Source organism: Geotrypetes seraphini, chromosome 3, assembly GCF_902459505.1.
Source record: "Geotrypetes seraphini chromosome 3, aGeoSer1.1, whole genome shotgun sequence".
NCBI classification, from domain to species: Eukaryota; Metazoa; Chordata; class Amphibia; order Gymnophiona; family Dermophiidae; genus Geotrypetes; species Geotrypetes seraphini.
In genome coordinates, this window is record NC_047086.1 from 212092347 (window position 1) to 212109814 (window position 17468).

General features: G+C 42.0%; 1 protein-coding gene across 1 annotated transcript in view; it reads right to left on the reverse strand.

Annotated features, from left to right (window-relative positions):
- Window positions 1–17468, reverse strand: part of GLI1 (GLI family zinc finger 1) — a 329009-nt gene that overhangs the window by 200618 nt on the left and 110923 nt on the right. The window contains exon 2 of the mRNA XM_033938485.1: window positions 15767–15808. The gene's annotated coding sequence lies outside the window, so the exon portion shown is untranslated. The remainder of the gene's footprint in view (window positions 1–15766; window positions 15809–17468) is intronic.

Below are 17468 nucleotides of genomic sequence, written 5' to 3' on the forward strand. Positions count from 1 at the left end.
TCTTAGCATATTTTATGCTACAGAACGAATTATTTTTTTTAACATGTATTGTTATGGGAAAACGCGTTTCACATAACGAACTTTTCGCATAACAAACTTGCTCCTGGAACGAATTAAGTTCGTTGTGTGAGGCACCACTGTATTTGCAACTGAGCCTCTCCTTCCTGTGACTAGAGCTGCCTTTCCATTGGCTGGCTCCTACCACAGTCTCTGCCCTAGAACTATTAAAGGCTGAACTATGAAAAATAACCAGAGAAGCCTCCTTTGTACATATACCATGGCTCACCCTAAACTTTTGAGCCCTAGGCACAGGCCTAGTTTACATATGACTTCATCCAGTGTACTGTATGTGTTTGTGTGTGGCTTGTACTTCTGCTGCCTGTGCTGTTCTGTGGTAGGGCAGAGGCAATTTGTAGTCTTTCAATGAAACAAAGTCACTGGAAAATTAAAGCAGACGGTCAGCTTTACAGCAAAGATATTAGGTTTCCTAATTGCCACTTAATATTTCTGGCAAAGAGAAAAAAAAGACCCAGGTTTTCAGTGTGTGCAGCTTGGGTTTCTGCACATTGAGAGGCCACACAAGATGCCTGGCCATCTTGGGAAATCCACAATTTGTCCACGACATATCAGAGCAGTTATAGCTTTTCTGAATTTTTATAACAAAATTATAGGGAAGAAGAAGACAGGTTTAAATTCTGTTCACTCCACCCAAGAGCTGTGCTGGCTGCAAACTCTTCAGCTCATGGACAGTGCACATACATACATAACTCCATTTCTTGATTACTTAGACCCAGGTGTCACTAAAGCCCTTACAGTTGATAATGACATTTCTAATTCATGCCTTTTCAGGGGTGGAATTGCTTTGAAAGCAGCACAAAAGCACCTAGGATTGTTCTAGGTAGGACCCTGATTGGCATATGCTCAGGGGTAGCTGTGCATAACTGCTGAGCGTGTTGCTGCTAAAAGATTGAATGCATTAAAAAAGTTTAATAAAGTTTGGGAGCCTTTGGATTATTATAGTTTTGCAAGGTGTACATCCATATGGTCTTTACTGTGGTATTTATGATAGCATTAATGAGTATTATTTTGTTTCCTTATTATCTTTTATATTTACATATAAAATTCAAGGTTTGATGCATTGTATTTTACTTTATGGAAATTTTAATAAAAATTATTGAACTATATAAAAAAAAGACATGTCCTCTTGTTTGAGGACTGTCCAGGTACCCAGAATGTTTTTTTAAAAATGGGAGTCTGTCCAGATTTAGCTGGCTCTCCCGACTTCCCCGAGCCTGGCCACTGTAACTGAATCTTCGGGCAGCCAGCAGCAGCTGCAAGGTAATCCTGCTGCCACCGGCCTGCCTTGGAAGCCGCTTCTCTGCAGCAACTTCCTGTTCTCACATAGGCAGGACTTGCAGGGAGGCAGCTTCTGGGGCAGGCCAGCAGCAGCAGGTATACCTCGCTGCTGCCAGCTGCACAAAGATTCAATTACAGCGGCCGAGCATGGGGAAGTGGCAGGTGGGGGAGTCAGGAGCTAGAGAGGTCATGATTTGGAGGAGGGAGGGGGCGGAGGATGGAGAAACAGCATGAAGGGAGGGGGAAGGAGATATGGCATGGATAGAGGAAGAGAGGGAGGGAGAAACGGCATGGAGAGAGGGCTAGATAAGCATCATGGAAAGGATAGAGTGCTAGAGAAAAAAGCATGGAGTAGGTGGTGCTGGATGGGAGGGGAGAGACAGAAACAGCAGGAGAGGAGGTTGGAAGGAGAAAGACGGGCACCCATGGGGGGGAAGGTTGTGGTTAAAAGGAGAGAGAGAAAGAGAGAAACACCTAAAGGAGAGGAGGTTGGAAGGAGAGAAAGAGAGAAGCACCCATGGAGGAGGAGGATTGGATAGGGTTACCATATTTGTCCTGGGAAACCCCAGATACATGACCCCACCCCATTCCATCTCCAGCCCCACCCCGTTCTGCCCCAGCCCCACCCAGTTCTGCCTCCAGCCCTGCCTCATTCTGCTCCAAGCCCTGCCTCCACAAAGCCTCCTTTCTCCAAGGCTCTCCAGATGCAACCAGAGCTCATTGGGGCTTCCCAAAACCCAAACAAATGCCAGGTTTTGGAAAGTCCGTCTGGGAGCCCAGTCAGTCCCAGATGTCTGGTAACCCTAAGGTTGGAGCAAGGGAAAGAGAGAGAGAGAAGCACTAAAATGATAGAGATGATGGGAAAGAGGACCAAGGAAATGGGTGGAATGTGGGTGGGGCTTTGGGTAGAAGAGCTAGGTGGGCTCCTTAGTACATTCAAAGTCCAAGTTTAGAAAGGAAAAGGTTTTATTTATTTAACTTCCTTTATCTGCCTTCTTACAAGCAGGCTGATCACTACCTTGAGAAGGTGGATTGTTTGGGTCAGATTTTATAAACAGTGTCTTGGTTAGGTGCCCTATCACAGACACCTAACGACATCTAATTTTGGGATCAGCGCATAACTTTTTTTTTTTTTTTTTATTGGCATGGTAATTGACCATGCCTGTTTTAGCCAATCAAAAAAAAAAATTACAATTAGTGAGTACTCAGTGCTGAACTCTTAGAATGCCTAGTAATGCCTAAGTGCAGGCACCCTCCGATGCCTAATGATGCCTACCTGAAAAATAGGTGTGGTTAGGGGCAGAGAATGGGCATAGTTCACTTAGGTGTCGCTAGGTGCAGGTAAAATAGGCCCAGTAAAATCTGGCCTAATATACAGGCGCCTGCCTCTAGAATGCCTAAGCACCAATAGGCAGGATTCTATAAACGGCACCTAGCAGTTGATTAACAACTGCAGCAAGCGGCACCTACAAAGAAGGCAAGCTTAGGTGCCATTTATAGAATCTGTCCTTTTAAGATTACTGAATGGATGTAGGAGTGTCGGAGGAACTGCTTCAAAATGTGACTGGTCATCAGGCATGTAGAGAGTGAGAAACAGTATAACAAAGACATGGAGCAAGCTGCTCTCTTCATAAAGATATGATATATAGAATAGTATTGGATTCATTTAACAAATCTCCTTAATTGATATATATGATTTATTTAATCTGCTGAAGTAAATGTTAATGTTATTACTATTATTAATTCAGTTTTTATTCTTTAGTTAATCATTTGATTCTATGGAAGGTAATAATTTAATATCTATCTTACTTAAATGGCTGGTAATGCTCATGGGAATGTTTATGAATTTATTTCTAATTTTGTCTAATGAATTGGTGTACTCAATTTATTTACATTATTAAAAATAAGATACGGATATTCCAGTTTTTATTTGATTATATTAATATTTTATTAGTTAATTATTAATACCCACATGAGTGTGGACAAATTTACCTATATGTGGTTTAATGAATTGATGTATTTATTTAATTTATTAATGATAAAATACTGATATTTCAGTTTTCCTTTAAAATATTTAATTAGTTAATGGTATAACTGCTGGCAATAAATAATAGATTGTTTATGAATTTATTTCCTTCTTATGGATTGAAATAATTATCTTATTTAATCAATTAGATAGAATATTATTGTGCATAATTCTGATAATAAATAGTAAAGGGTTAAGATTTTAGATCTTCTCAATAGAGTAATATTTTATGCGGTTATCATATCTTATATAGCTATATTAATGGTAATATATATTAGATTGTCCTTATTGTCTGATAATCTCAATGGTTTGATGTTCTTAGTTTATTCAAATTATCAGAAGATCTAAAGGATTTATTTTATTTGCCTTACTTCTCCTGATTTGATAGTTAACAAAAAGATTTAGGGCTCCTTTTACAAAGATGCGTTAGGGCCTTAACGCGCGGAATAGCGCGCGCTAGCCGCTACCACCTCCTCTTGAGCAGGCGGTAGTTTTTCAGGTAGCGCACACTATAGTGCATGCTAATCCGGTGCATGCGCTAAAAACGCTAGCGCACCTTTGTAAAAGGAGCCCTTAATGTACACTGTCATCTAAATATCTAGATGATTAATAACTTTATTTTTTTTTAATGTATTGTATTGTATTGTTAGTATCACATTTATAAATTAGTGGGGAAACACACTTCAATTTTATTGGTATTTATTAACATATGAAGGATTAATTTTAGGGAAGGATTTTTGGTGCTAGAGGGAGGATGGTAATTGCTAGTCTATATGTGTGCATCCAAGCTTTCGTGTTATTTTATGGGATGGGATATGGGAGGGATTGGGGGTAATTTTAGATTGGGGATCTGGATATGTGTAGAAGGATTATTTTCACTTTTGATGAAACTGATACTCCATTTGCTAACACCTTGGTACCAAACAAAATGGCTTTAAAATTATATTCATTGAATGTCAATGGACTCAATCATCCCATCAAGAAGAAAAAGATTCTTAACTTTTTAAAGAAACAATGGGCTGACATATATTTTATTCAAGAGACCCATTTGTCAGCAATGGTGGCAGCGAAACTAGAAGGTGGCTGGATAAAACATTGATTTTTTGTTCCAGCAATAGGGAAAAAGGCAGGTGTGGCAATCCTTATTAATAAGACGATATCTGCTAAGTTAGATAACTTTTGGGCTGATCCAATGGGTAGATGGCTCTATGTTAATATGACTTCAGGAAATGATACCTTGACGTTTTTCAATATCTATGCACCTAATACAAATCAGGCGGAATTTTTTTTTAAAAACTCCAAGTAATTCTTTCACTTGCTACGCCTAATTTAATAGTAGCCAGAGACTTCAATGCTGTAATAGATCTAATTATGGATAAACAACCAAGTAGACAATTGAAATCTTTAGGTCTTGATAATTTTATGAACAATTGCAGTTTAAAGATATATAGCGGATTTTTAATTTTAATGCTCGTGAATTTACATTCTGTTCCCAAGTTCAAAAATCATTTTCAAGAATTATTTTTTTATTTCAGATCACATAATTCAACAGGTTATAAAAACTAGCATAGATCCTATTATTTTGATGGATCATGCGGGAATTTGGATTGAATATCAGTTCACTAAATAAGACTCTCAGAGACCTGTTTGGAGGTTCAATAATACACTGAGGGGCATAATCAAAAAAAGCGTCTAAGTCCCCTTTTGGCCTAAGTCCTTAAACGTTAAATCCAGAAGCAGGGAAAGTATCCATAACCAAAACAAACGTCCTTGTTTTGATTATGGCCTTCCTCTCCTAAACGCCCAATCACCACTACGTCTAAAAGTACACCCACACCACGTCTACACTTTTCAGCCCTAATGAAACAAAAAAACGCTAAAGCCACAAACGTCCAACAGAAGGGCTTTTAGGCGAAGGAGGAGCCAGTCCTTCGCTTAAAAGCTGGATTCTGTAACCGGTGTCTGTCAAAAACAACACCGGTTACAGAATCCCCCCCCACAACCATCAAGGTAGGAGGGTGCCCAAGCCCTCCTGCCATGTCAAACACGACCCCCCCCCCCTACCGACATCGGGGCAAGAGGGAGGTCAAGCCCTCTTGCCCCGGCCAACCGCAGCACCCCCGACGATATCGGGGCAAGAGGGAGCCCAAGCCCTCTTGCCCCGCCGATTAACATCGGACCAGGAGAGAGGCCAAGCTCTCCTGGCCCCAGCGACCCCCCCCCCCCCCCGCGACTGGCTTGGGCCAGGAGGGAACCCAAGCCCTCCTGGCCCTGGCGACCCCCCGGCCGCTACTCGATTGGGCCAAGAGGGAGCCCCCCCCGCCGCTACTCGATTGGGCCAGGAGGGAGCCCAAACCCTCCTGGCCCTGGCGACCCCCTACCCCCCCCCCCCACTACATTACGGGCAGGAGGGATCCCAGGCCCTCCTGCCCTTGACGAACCCCTCTCCCCCCAATGTCTGTCCCCCCAGAACCCCCGATCGGCCCCCCCCAGCTGACCATTGCCCCCCCCCAGCTGACCCTGCGACCCCCCCACCCGCACCCCCCTTCCCCGTACCTTTTTAACGTTGCCCGGACAGACGGGTGCCAAACCCGTCTGTCCGGCAGGCAGCCCACAGCAGAATGGGGCCGGATTGGCCCAGCCGTCCCAAAGCCCCGCCTACTGATGGGGCCTAAGGTGCCTGGGCCAATCAGAATAGGCCCGGGAGCCTTAGGCCCCTCCTTTGGGCAGGGCCTTAGGCACATGGCCCGGGTTGAGCCCATTTGCCTAAGGACCCTCCCACAGGAGGGGCTTAAGGCTCCCGGGCCTATTCTGAATGGCTCAGGCGCCTTAGCCCCATCAGTAGGCGGGGCTTTGGGACAGCTGGGCCATTCCGGCCCCATTCTGCTGTGGGCTGCCTGCCGGAAGAACGGGTTTGGCACCCATCTGTCCAACCTTTGTTAAAAAGGTACGGGGAAGGGGAGTGGGGGTGGGGAGGTCGCAGGGTCGGCCAGGGGGTCGCGGGTCGGCTTGGGGGGGCGATCGGGGGGTCTGGGGGGGTGGATGTTGGGGGGAGGGGGTTTGTCGAGGGCAGGAGGGCCTGGGATCCCTCCAGCCCATTATGTAGTGGGGGTGGGGGTAGGGGGTCGCTGGGGCCAGGAGGGTTTGGGCTCTCTCCTGGCCCAATCGAGTAGCGGCGGGGGTTTGCCAGGGCCAGGAGGGCTTGGACTCCCTCCTGGCCCAAGCCAGTCGCGGGGGGGGGGGGGTCGCTTGGGCCAGGAGAGCTTGAGCTCTCTCCTGGCCCGATGTTAATCGGTGGGGCAAGAGGGCTTGGGCTCCCTCTTGCCCTGATATCGTCGGGGGTGCCGCGGTTGGCCGGGGCAAGAGGGCTTGAGCTCCCTCTTGCCCCGAGGTTGTCGGGGGGGGGGGGGGGTCGCAGCTGCCGCGGGACAAGAGGGCTTGGGCTCCCTCTTGCCCCGAAGTTGTGTGTGTGGGGTGGGGAGTGATGCATCGCAGCAGGAGAGATGCCTCATCTCTCCTACCGCGATGGTTAGGTTGCCGGGCCGCTGAACTGATGGCGCCAGCGGCCCCTTTTTTGGCACTTAGACCTGGTTTTATTTCATCTAAGTCAAAAAGGTCTAAGTGCCGACTAGGCAACCTTTAACTGTTTTGGTTATACCTGTTGTACGCCTAGGTGTAGGTCGGCCCACCTCCCGCCCACTGCCTGCCCTTTCCCCTCCTCTAAACACACCTTTTCTCTCTGTGCGTTTAGTGGCAGGGGAAAGGCCTAAGCTGTTTTTAGATACGTCTAAAAACCAGCTTTGGTTATGGGTACTTGGACGATCAGGCTTTTTGATCGTCCAAGTAGTCACTTAGGACACTTTTTAGACTTTTTTTTTATTATTATTATTACCTCCACTGCTTGCAGACTCAAACTTTCTTGAGGAAATTCAAATAAAAGTGAATGAGTTTTATCAACTCAATGCCTTGGATGAGATCTTTTTGGAAACTCTATGGGACGCTTTTAAGGCAACTTTAAGAGGGCAGATTATATCATATTCAGCACACGTTAGGAAATTACTTAGAATGGAGCTTTCCAATTTAGAACAAATTATTTCTGATTTACAATCAAAATTGACTTTAAAATGAGATCAAGAAATTTTATCTGCTCTAATGAAGGTTAAATACAAATATAATGAATTATGTTCACAATTGGCTAGGAAAGATTTGTTTCTTCAACAGGCGGTTATTATGGAAACTCGAATAAAGCGTGAAGAGTATTGGCTAATTATCTTAAAGCTAACAGAGAAGAGAAAAGATTGTGGCCATTAAAGATGAAAATGGCAAGATTTACACCCAAATATCTGATGGTTTAACTCAATTTTTGAAATATCATAAAACCTTGTATTCTTCTGCGTTATATTCAAATAAAGAGAATGATGGAAGAGATTTTTTTTAATTCAATTCTTGGCCCTAAAATTCCAGAGCATGTAAAAGAAAATCTTGAGGCGCCTATATTTTTTCCACAGATTCAATCAGCATTGAAGTCCCTCAGAGCTGGATCCATTCTGAGTAGTGGAGTTTTACAAATCTTTTCAAAGTTTACTATTACCTCATCTTTTTCAATTGTATCAATCACAACTGGCGAAAGGTCAGTTATCAGGTACTATGGCAGAAGCTCTTACTATTGTTTTGCCTAAGCCAAACAGAGATTTATAGGCCTATTTCTTTAATTAATGTGGATGGAAAAATTTTAGCTAAACTATTGGTTCTAAGGTTAGCTAAGGCTCTCCCTCATATTATTGGAATATACCAAATGGGTTTTGTTGCTCGAAGACATTCTGCAAACAATACTAGATTGGCACTTCATATGCTTAATTTAGCAAAAACAATAGATGATCTGGCCTTCTCTGTTTCCTTGGATGCAGAGAAAGCCTTTGATCGAGTAGAATGGACTTTTATGTACCAAGCAATGGATTGGTTTGGGATGGGTTCCGGATTTATTCAAATGATCCAAACCTTGTATAGTTCCCCCTCAGCCAGATTATATATTAATAATACATTCTTGAAACATTTTTGTTTAAAGAGGGGAGTTAGATAAGGATGTCCCTTATCTCCTTTGCTTTTTTATATTGTTTTGGAACCTTTGTTGTTGGCTATTCAGCAGGCAAAGGAGATACAGGGAATTCCATATGCAGGTCAAGATTATAAGGTTTCGGCCTATACAGATGATATTTTGCTTCATTTGAAGAATCCTGAATCAACCATCCCTCATTCACTGGATTTGATTGATCGATTTGGTAAATTTTCTGGTTATAAGATAAATTGGAGTAAATCAGAAGTTCTTCCATTGAATGTACATTATGTAAAATGAATACTTGATCCATTCCCATTCCTTTGGAAGGAAGAGGGAATAAAATACTTAGGTATAATGATTGAAAAGACATTGGAAGATACTATTGCAGTAAATTAAAAATCCTTATTATTAAAGATCAAAGAAATGTGTGAGCAATGGAATCTACTACATCTTTCTTGGTGGGGGAGAGTCCAAACTAACAAAATGATGATCTCGCTTGTAGTTTGTTACCAAATGAGTATGTTACCAGTCTATTTTCAGTTATCTTTTTATATAAAACTAAATGAGATTCTTTCAAAATTTCTTTGGCTTGGTAAAACTCCTAGAATAGCCTTAGTATCTTTGCAAAAATCTCATTCGACGGGAGGGGTAAATTTTCCAGATTTTTATAGATATCATCAAGCTTTTATTGTACATCAAGGTATGTATTGGATCCTTCCTGAACTCATGGAGAATCTGCCGGATTGGTTGATTCTTGAAAGTCATCTTATGGCCCCACTCTATCTTACTTCAAGCACATCAATAAATGGCTATGGTATCTTAACTTATATATCAGTCCAAATAATGAAGTAGTATACCACCAAACAAGGGCTAGATATTCAAAACCTCTTTAAAAATTCTTAAATAACTGTATGTGGAAGCCTCAGTCCCACCACTCCACCGCTTTACCGTTTGCGCCTGCGGGGAGAATTACGTGGTAACCTTCATCATTGGCTATTCCGCATTCGTAAATATTTGAAGCATAAATAATTTTAAATATATTTCAATGTGCGTTTAAAGTGCTATGTGCCATTCTCTTTTTATTTACTTATTTATAATACTGTGTACTTATCTCTGCGTCCACCAACCTGGGAGCCAGACCCAACATGTTTCGCGTATTTACGCTTTATCAAGGGTCTCCCGAGGTAGCCGCTGTCATCCGACTCCAAATACAAAACTTGTGCAAGCAAGTTATTGAAGAATTTTTTAAAGAGGTTTTGAATATCTAGTCCTTGTTTGGTGGTATCCCACTCTATCTTAATCATATATTGAGTATCAAACTTCCTAGAATATACAAGGACAACATTATTTTTCATTCAACTTGGACTACATTAAAATTTATAGATGCTTTAACTCAGATTCCAAAACAGCAAACAAAATGTCAATCCCTATGGTTGAACTCCAAGATACAAATCGGCGAGTCTAAAATTCTCTAGAAATATTGGTTACAGGCAGGTTTTTGTACTCTAAATGATGTCATTTTGAATGGGAAAATGGTATCTTTCTTACAGTTACAACAATCATTTGATATCTCAAAATCTCAAGGTTATAAATGGATCCAGTTGAAACAGGCCATTCAGAAAGGGTTCCCTGACTGGCGGAATCTTAAAAATCAATATAGTTTGACTGGCTTATGTTTCCAGAAAGATTTTCAAGGGCATCAGGTCGCAAAGTGGTACAAATTAATATCTGATTATTTGACGAAACATCCCAAAACAACTTTAAGAGACATTTGGAGCATAGAAACAAAGCAGAATATTTCCACTATGCAATGGCCACGGATTTAGACTTGGAGAATAAGATTTACAGCATCAGCATCTATGAGGTAAACTTGGTTCTTTTTGTTATATAGAATTTTTTGGACCCCTGTTTGTTTATAAAAATTAGATAACTCAAAATCTAATAGATGCTGGCACTGTCAACTTGAAATAGGGACACTGGATCATCTTTTATTCTATTTCCCGTTCATACTCAATTTCTGGAAGTCAATTTGGGTAAAATCAATTTGATATTAGGTGTCTCTATTCCATTGTCATATGACGTGGTTTTATTTGAAACATCATATGAAACAACTTTATACAAACTCGAGATGGAGCAATGATAGACACGTTGAAACACATTGTAGGGTTTATCCCTGTTTGTGATTTCCATACCATCTTATGGTTCTGAGCTCCTCGAGTAAGTTTATAAAGTGTTTTTATGATTGTGGTGTTCCTTTTTTGTTTTTTGTGCTAAGTGGCTGTATCAAGGAAATCCCCCTTAAATCCAATGGCTCATGCTCCCCGCGTTATAGATTTAAGGGGGATTTCCTTGATACAGCCCGTTTGAGGCGAAACTTGGATCTATGTCGGAGTGCCTACCCCCACTCGCGTAGATGAAGATGAGTATTTATACCTATTTATACTAAAAGATTTAAAAAGATTTATCTTAGAGGCCAATGACGACTATGGGTGCCAATATTTTGTATGATCTAAAAGTTTAGCGGCATACAGGTGGTACCGCTGAGGTCTGTTAACCTAAGAAGCCTAAAGTTGTTAAATCTATGAAGACTCCTTCTGTGATATATTATCTGATTTAGCGAAGGGGAGTTCTGAAACTAACTGAGCTAGCTGTTTGATTTGTATTGACAAGAGCAGTAGCAGAGGGCGGGACTGGGGGCGGAATTAGGGGGCGGGCCTCGGGGCAGCTCTAGGGGGTCCTGATTTTCTGATTGGAAAATCTGGCAACCCTAACCATGCTGGATTTTAAAATTTTGCACAGAAAGATAGAAACAGAGAAAAAAGAAGGCACATAAAGATCATATGGCCTATCTAGTCTGCCTAGCCATGCTATCTACAGTAAGAACATGAGAATATAAGAATTTGCCGCTGCTGGGTCAGACCAGTGGTCCATCGTGCCCAGCAGTCTGCTCCCGCGGTGGCCCCCTGGTCAAAGACCAGCCCTACCTGCTTACGTACTGGTTCAACAGGAACCCGTCCAACTTTGTCTTAAATCCCTGGAGGGTATTTTCCCCTATAACTGACTCCTCTACCTGGAGATCCAAGATACTTATCCCAAGCTTTCTTGAATTCAGATACACATTTTGACTCCACCACCTCCATTGGGAAACTGTGCCAAGCATTTACCTCCTTTTCTGTGGAAAAGCATTTTTTGAGGTTACTTCTGAATCTATCCCCTTTCACCTTCATCCTATGCCCCCTCACTCCAGAGTTTCCTTTCAATTGAGACTCACTTTATGCACATTTATGCCAGCCTAAGATTTCCTCCTGTGTTCTTTAGATACATAATATACAAAACGATTGTTTATGCAACACCAGAATTCACCTCAACCTATAGTGATTCGACAGGGGCTTCTTACATATGAACTACTGGTCTCTCCATTGCTTTCACTACCTTTCTCTCTCTCTTCTTTAAGACCCCTTCTCTCTTTCTGTTGATTCTCCTGTATTTGGCAGTGTTTTTGTCATGCCTCCGTAAGCTTCTCTTACTATTCTTCCCTCTCCCCATCTCTTTTCAGTCCAACATATACACCTCATTCTCTTCTTGTCAGCCAAGCATCTCAATTTCTCTCTCCTCCCTGCTGCTGCCATTAACCAGCATTACTACCTCTCTCTCTCCTCAAAACTCCCTTTCTGCAGATTTTCTTTACCTAGCCCGACCACCACAGCCAGAAGAACTGTGTTACAGAAAACTATTATGGTTTCTAGCACCTGTGCTCAGTGGGGTTTTTCTGTGAAGGAAATTATAAACCTATGTCTTCTGCTGTTATGAATTGTACAGAGGGCAGCATTCAGTGTTTCTCACTGAAGGCCACTGCTAATCTACAGAAGCAGATGTTACTGAACATATGTTTTTGCTGAGTCTAGTGACTGCATATGCATACCAGAAACAGCCCGTGCTAGGAGCTACAGTCCATTCTTGTTATTTGCACAATTTCGCATATTCACGGTTGCATGCATTATAACCGATATTCCCCATTTTGCGCTGCTGTGTTCGTGTATTTGCAGACCTGCTCTTTAAAAAAATAAACAGGACTTCTTTGCTTTTACTTTCACTTCACAGTCTGGCGTTTTCTTCCATATATATCTTCCAAGCATCCAAAGAGTGAATTACAAGCATCTATTAATACACTGTTCTTCAACTGCCGGTCCACGGACCGATGCTAGTCCGCAGAAAATTTCTGCCAGTCCGCGCAGGGCCGGCGAGATCGAGTCGGCGGTTAAATTTCCTGCCGACTGCGGTAGTGTTGGCGGAAGGCTGCTGTTCTTCCCAACCTCGGGTGATGAAGACAGTTGCCGATGTCGGGGCCTTCCCTCTGTGAGTCTCGCCTGTTCAGAAACAGGAAGTTGAAACAAAATAGACGGGATTCAGAGAAGGAAGGTCCTGATGTCGGCAGCCTGTCTTGATCGCCGCTCCTGCCGAGTTGCTGAAGAGGGCCACGGGGAAGGTGCAGGTAGAATGGAGAGAGCTGCAAGTACAGGTGCAAGTGGAGGAAGATGGTCAGCGTGCGTGGGAACAAGATCCTGGGGAGCCTTCAACAGTGGCTGTCTCCTCTCCCAGCAGCTCTCATACTTGCCAGGGCAGTGATTCACCGGCAACTTCCTCTTTCCTCAGAGGCGGCAACGGACCCAAGGCTGCCTAAGGCAAGTATTGAGAGCTGCTGGAAGAGGAGGAAGCCACTGTTGGAGGCTGGGAAGCTGCCGGATAAAGGGAGAACTGCTACTGGAGGGAGGTAGAAGGAGAGATGCTGCTGGGAGGGGAGGAGGGAAAGGGATAGGAAGATAATTAATGTTGGATAGGGGAGGTGGGAAGGGAGAAGGAAAAAAGGAAGGAAATAGGTCAGGGTGGAATGGAGAGATCAGATGAGGGAAAGGGGAGAGACAGAGGAATGAGAAAGTAGAGAGAGATTGATGCTGGGAAGGGGGTCAGCAGAGAAATGAGAGAGGGATAAAGATGCTAGGTCTAGTGTAGGAGAGATAAAAATGAAGAAAGCAGTGAAGCTGGAATGAATGATGTAAAAAGAAGAGAGGAGGCACAGGCTGGATGGAAAGAGGAGAGGGGCATAGAAAGAAGTCGGGGAGAGGGCAGACAGTGGATGGAAGGGGCAGATGCTGGATTGAAGAGACAGGGCAGACGCTGGAAGGAAAAGAGTGAAAAGAAGATAAAAGCAGAAACCAGAGACAACAAAAGGTAGAAAAAGTCATTTTATTTCTATTTTGTCATTAGAATATATCAGATTTGAAATACATATCCTGCTAGAAACATACTGGGGACTGCAAAGCCCAGACAGTGCTTCTTTAGCTTCCAGCTGGCTTAGGGCTCTCTCTGACCAGGGGGCACTCCCCTAACACTACTCCTGTCATGTGTGACTGCAGTATTCTGTTAGCATGATATTTCTGCGTAGCATTCTATAATAATTTGGCTTGTTCAGTTTTCTTGATAGTAGAGGAGATATATGTGAAGGGGAGGGGAGACAGGGGTTTTGTTGGTCCTTGCTCTGTATATTTATATTTATAAAATGACAATTGTACAGAATATTGTTTCTTTTTATACTTTAATAAAATACGTTCAATATAAAATCATAACTGAGGCTTGTGCGGATGGGATCAGATGGTTTGCGGAGACCGAGCTTGTGGAGATGGGGCGGAAATGTGTTTTTCTTATTTCAGTCTTAGTAGTTTGCCGATCCACAAAATAATTCTTTTATTTCTGCCAGTCCACAGGTGTAAAAAGGTTGAAAAACACTGTATTAATACTCCAAATGCTGTCCCATGAAGGAACCTAACCCTATTTTCTCAACAGAATCCATTGTTCACTTTCCGCAGTTTTGGAACCTAACCTCTATTTCCCCATGAACTCAGCATTTCATTATTTGCAATTTCACAGCTCGTGAACATGTTTGGGAGAAATGAAAACAGAATGTACTAGGAACATTTACTCTCTTCCAGAATAGGTGATGCTAGAATACATCACTCATTAGTGATAGGCAGTCTGATTTTAGAGATGGTAATTAAGTATAATATAATTAAGTATAATATAACAAATGATGTATTTTCCTGGGCGTACATATGGAAATCACAGATTTGTAACATTATATAAAGTAATCGCAAAGTTTTATATTCAGGACCAGGGACCTCTGCCACCGGAACACGCCATGCACATGACCTGGTGGAGGGGAGAAGCAAGCCTCGATTATGGACACAACTCCATGGAGCCATGCAGCCTATGCTCAAACCCACTAGCAGACGAACCTGGGGTGAGCCCAATTCCCAAGGGAACGGTCCCTGAGCCCAATCCAAAAGTGCAGGCTGTCCAACCTCCTGGAAACAGACTTCCCCCAAAGTCTGTGATCTCCCACAGTCAGAGCTGTCCATGCGGAGAACCTCTGCAGCCCAAGGGCGGAATTTGCGAACAAAAAGACTGAATTTTAAAAGGACAAACATGAACAAAGACAAATTCTTACAGTCTGGCTTATAGGAAAGAAACTGAAGTCCTGGGGGGCAGTCCTGAGGTAAGAGGGGCTCAAAACATTGTCCAATTGAGGCTTACTAAAAGCTATCTGGCGACCATAGGAAAATAATCCACTTGTCCATGAATAGAGCAGGATTGTACAAGAATTATGTATTCTTGACATTTTTTTCTCCTAAGCTTCCATAACATTAACATAGCAAGAAAAGTTGTTGAATATTTTATACATTCATGTAATTATATTTATTATAGTGAAAAGTGGGTAATCACTCTGCTATATTCACTCTATTTACTCCACTTTATTTAACTGAGAGCACTAACCCCTGGAAGAAAAAGCCTCAGGTTTATTGAGGTAGAGCTCAACAGCCCAAACCTCATTGCCACATCATTGCCACATCTTGTCTACATGCAATTAGAATGAACTGGGTCTGCTTCAGCATCAATTTCTTGACAATGTGACTAGATAGAACTCAACCTATTACATGTTGGAACATTTGTTAAAGCAAAAGGGAGCTCTACTGTTTTACTTTTCAGAAGTGGGCGATATACTTTTCAGAAGTGGGTCTTTTACAAAGTTGCAGTAGCAATGCTGCAGTAAATGCACCAAAGCCCATTCAATTCCTAAGGACTTTGATGCATTTACCAGGGCAGGATCATTACCATTGCTTTGTAAAAGGGGCCCAAAATGTTTAGCAATGGACCTTGATAAACAGTTTGATATGTCTGTTAAAGCCTTTTGAACAATTAACCTGTGAAATAAATAATTCCTCATCAATTATTTCCAATGTTTTGCCTGCAGTGAAGTCAAGGTCTCTACATACCCATCACTCCGCAAACCAGGAAAGTGACTCTCGTACCAGAACCTGTAATATCAAGATTACAACATCAGATATGGCCAATCTTCTCTCCAAACCATATACCATAATCATACGCCTACACGAATACAAACCAAGATATCTATGTCATAAACCCTAATGAAATCATGTAAATCCTGGACACGGCCAGGTTCTTCTAAATTGTAAATTGCATTGAACTCCTTCTGAGGCATATTAATGATCCATAAATACTCAAGGAATGTAATGTAAAAAGTCTTCACTTCTCTATCTGAATAGTACGTCAGATGATGGACAAAAAAAGACACTCGAGACAATAAAATTTATTACACAGCTGAAGTTGCCACATACATTAACCCAAGGTCTAAACTACAAATAACAACAGATGAGTTAAAAAAGACTGAGACGAAAATGAAATTCTCAACTTCACATGAACTTGCTGAATATTTACATGATTCATCCCAGCCATCACACAATCTGGGATTAACTAAAACTTAAGATAAAACTGCAGAAACTCCCAAAAAGAAAACACACCAGGAAAGTTCTTCAGATGTGTTTGATGTTTGGGCTGTATGGGATTCTTCTCATCCTCAACAAAAGAAAATGAAAGGAAAAATTCCAACAATTTCAGATCAGGAAACAAACCAATCAATACCTCATAGAGCAGGGGTGTCAAACTCAATCACATTAAGAGGCCGAAATCCAAAACACAGCCTAAGTCATGGGCCAGACCACGCCCCCATAATAGTACTAAGGGCTCCTTTTACTAAGGTGCCCTAGCGTTTTTAGCACACACAGGATTTTAGCGCATGCTAAACCCGCGCTACGCTTCTTGAACTAACACCAGCTCAATGCTGGCGTTAAGGTCTAGTATGCACGGCAATTCAGCGTGCACTATTCCACACATTAAAGCCCTAACGCACCTTTGTAAAAGGAGCCCTAATTGCAACACCATTTTTTCCATTTATTTTTCATATGTACACATACAATATAATCTTACTAACAACACATAATGGTTAACCACAAAATTAAACTACACAAAGCACACAGTATGTTTCTCAACATTCATTCCTACCAGAACACATATAACCCCTATGCAAATACGAGACCACAAACTAAAAGTACTAATATATACAAACAAACCCTAAGATGCAAGACTCTGCATGCAGTACGACCCCAAAGAAAAAGAAACAAATGCATTTCTTCCTGAACAGTGCAAAATACAGACAGCAGATGAAAATTCTCAAAATTGACACAATTACATAACTAAATTGAAATAAAATCATTCCCCCTAGTGAAGTTATTCATATAATAATGACCAAAGACTCCCTAAACAGTAAAATAACAATAATGACCCTTGTAATATTTTACAATATTGGGGAAAAAAAAATTTTAAATGTTTTTTCACATACAAGGAAACCTTAGCCAGATAGCGCTAGGATAAGACTGCAGTTGCAGTCTCAGCTCAAATTAATTAAAAAAAAAAAACCCCAACAGAACAGTGATGAGTTGGGTCACTTTGAAGCAAAGATAAAGCAAGCCAGTTGCAATTCTTGACGAACAGACATCTCTCTACCACAATAGACTCCTGGCCATCCCATAGAAAATTCTGCATTGGGGTGAATGTCCACTGGCTGAGCAAGTCCTTAGAGCAGAAGTCTTGTCTGGCCTTAAGAAGATTGAATGATTC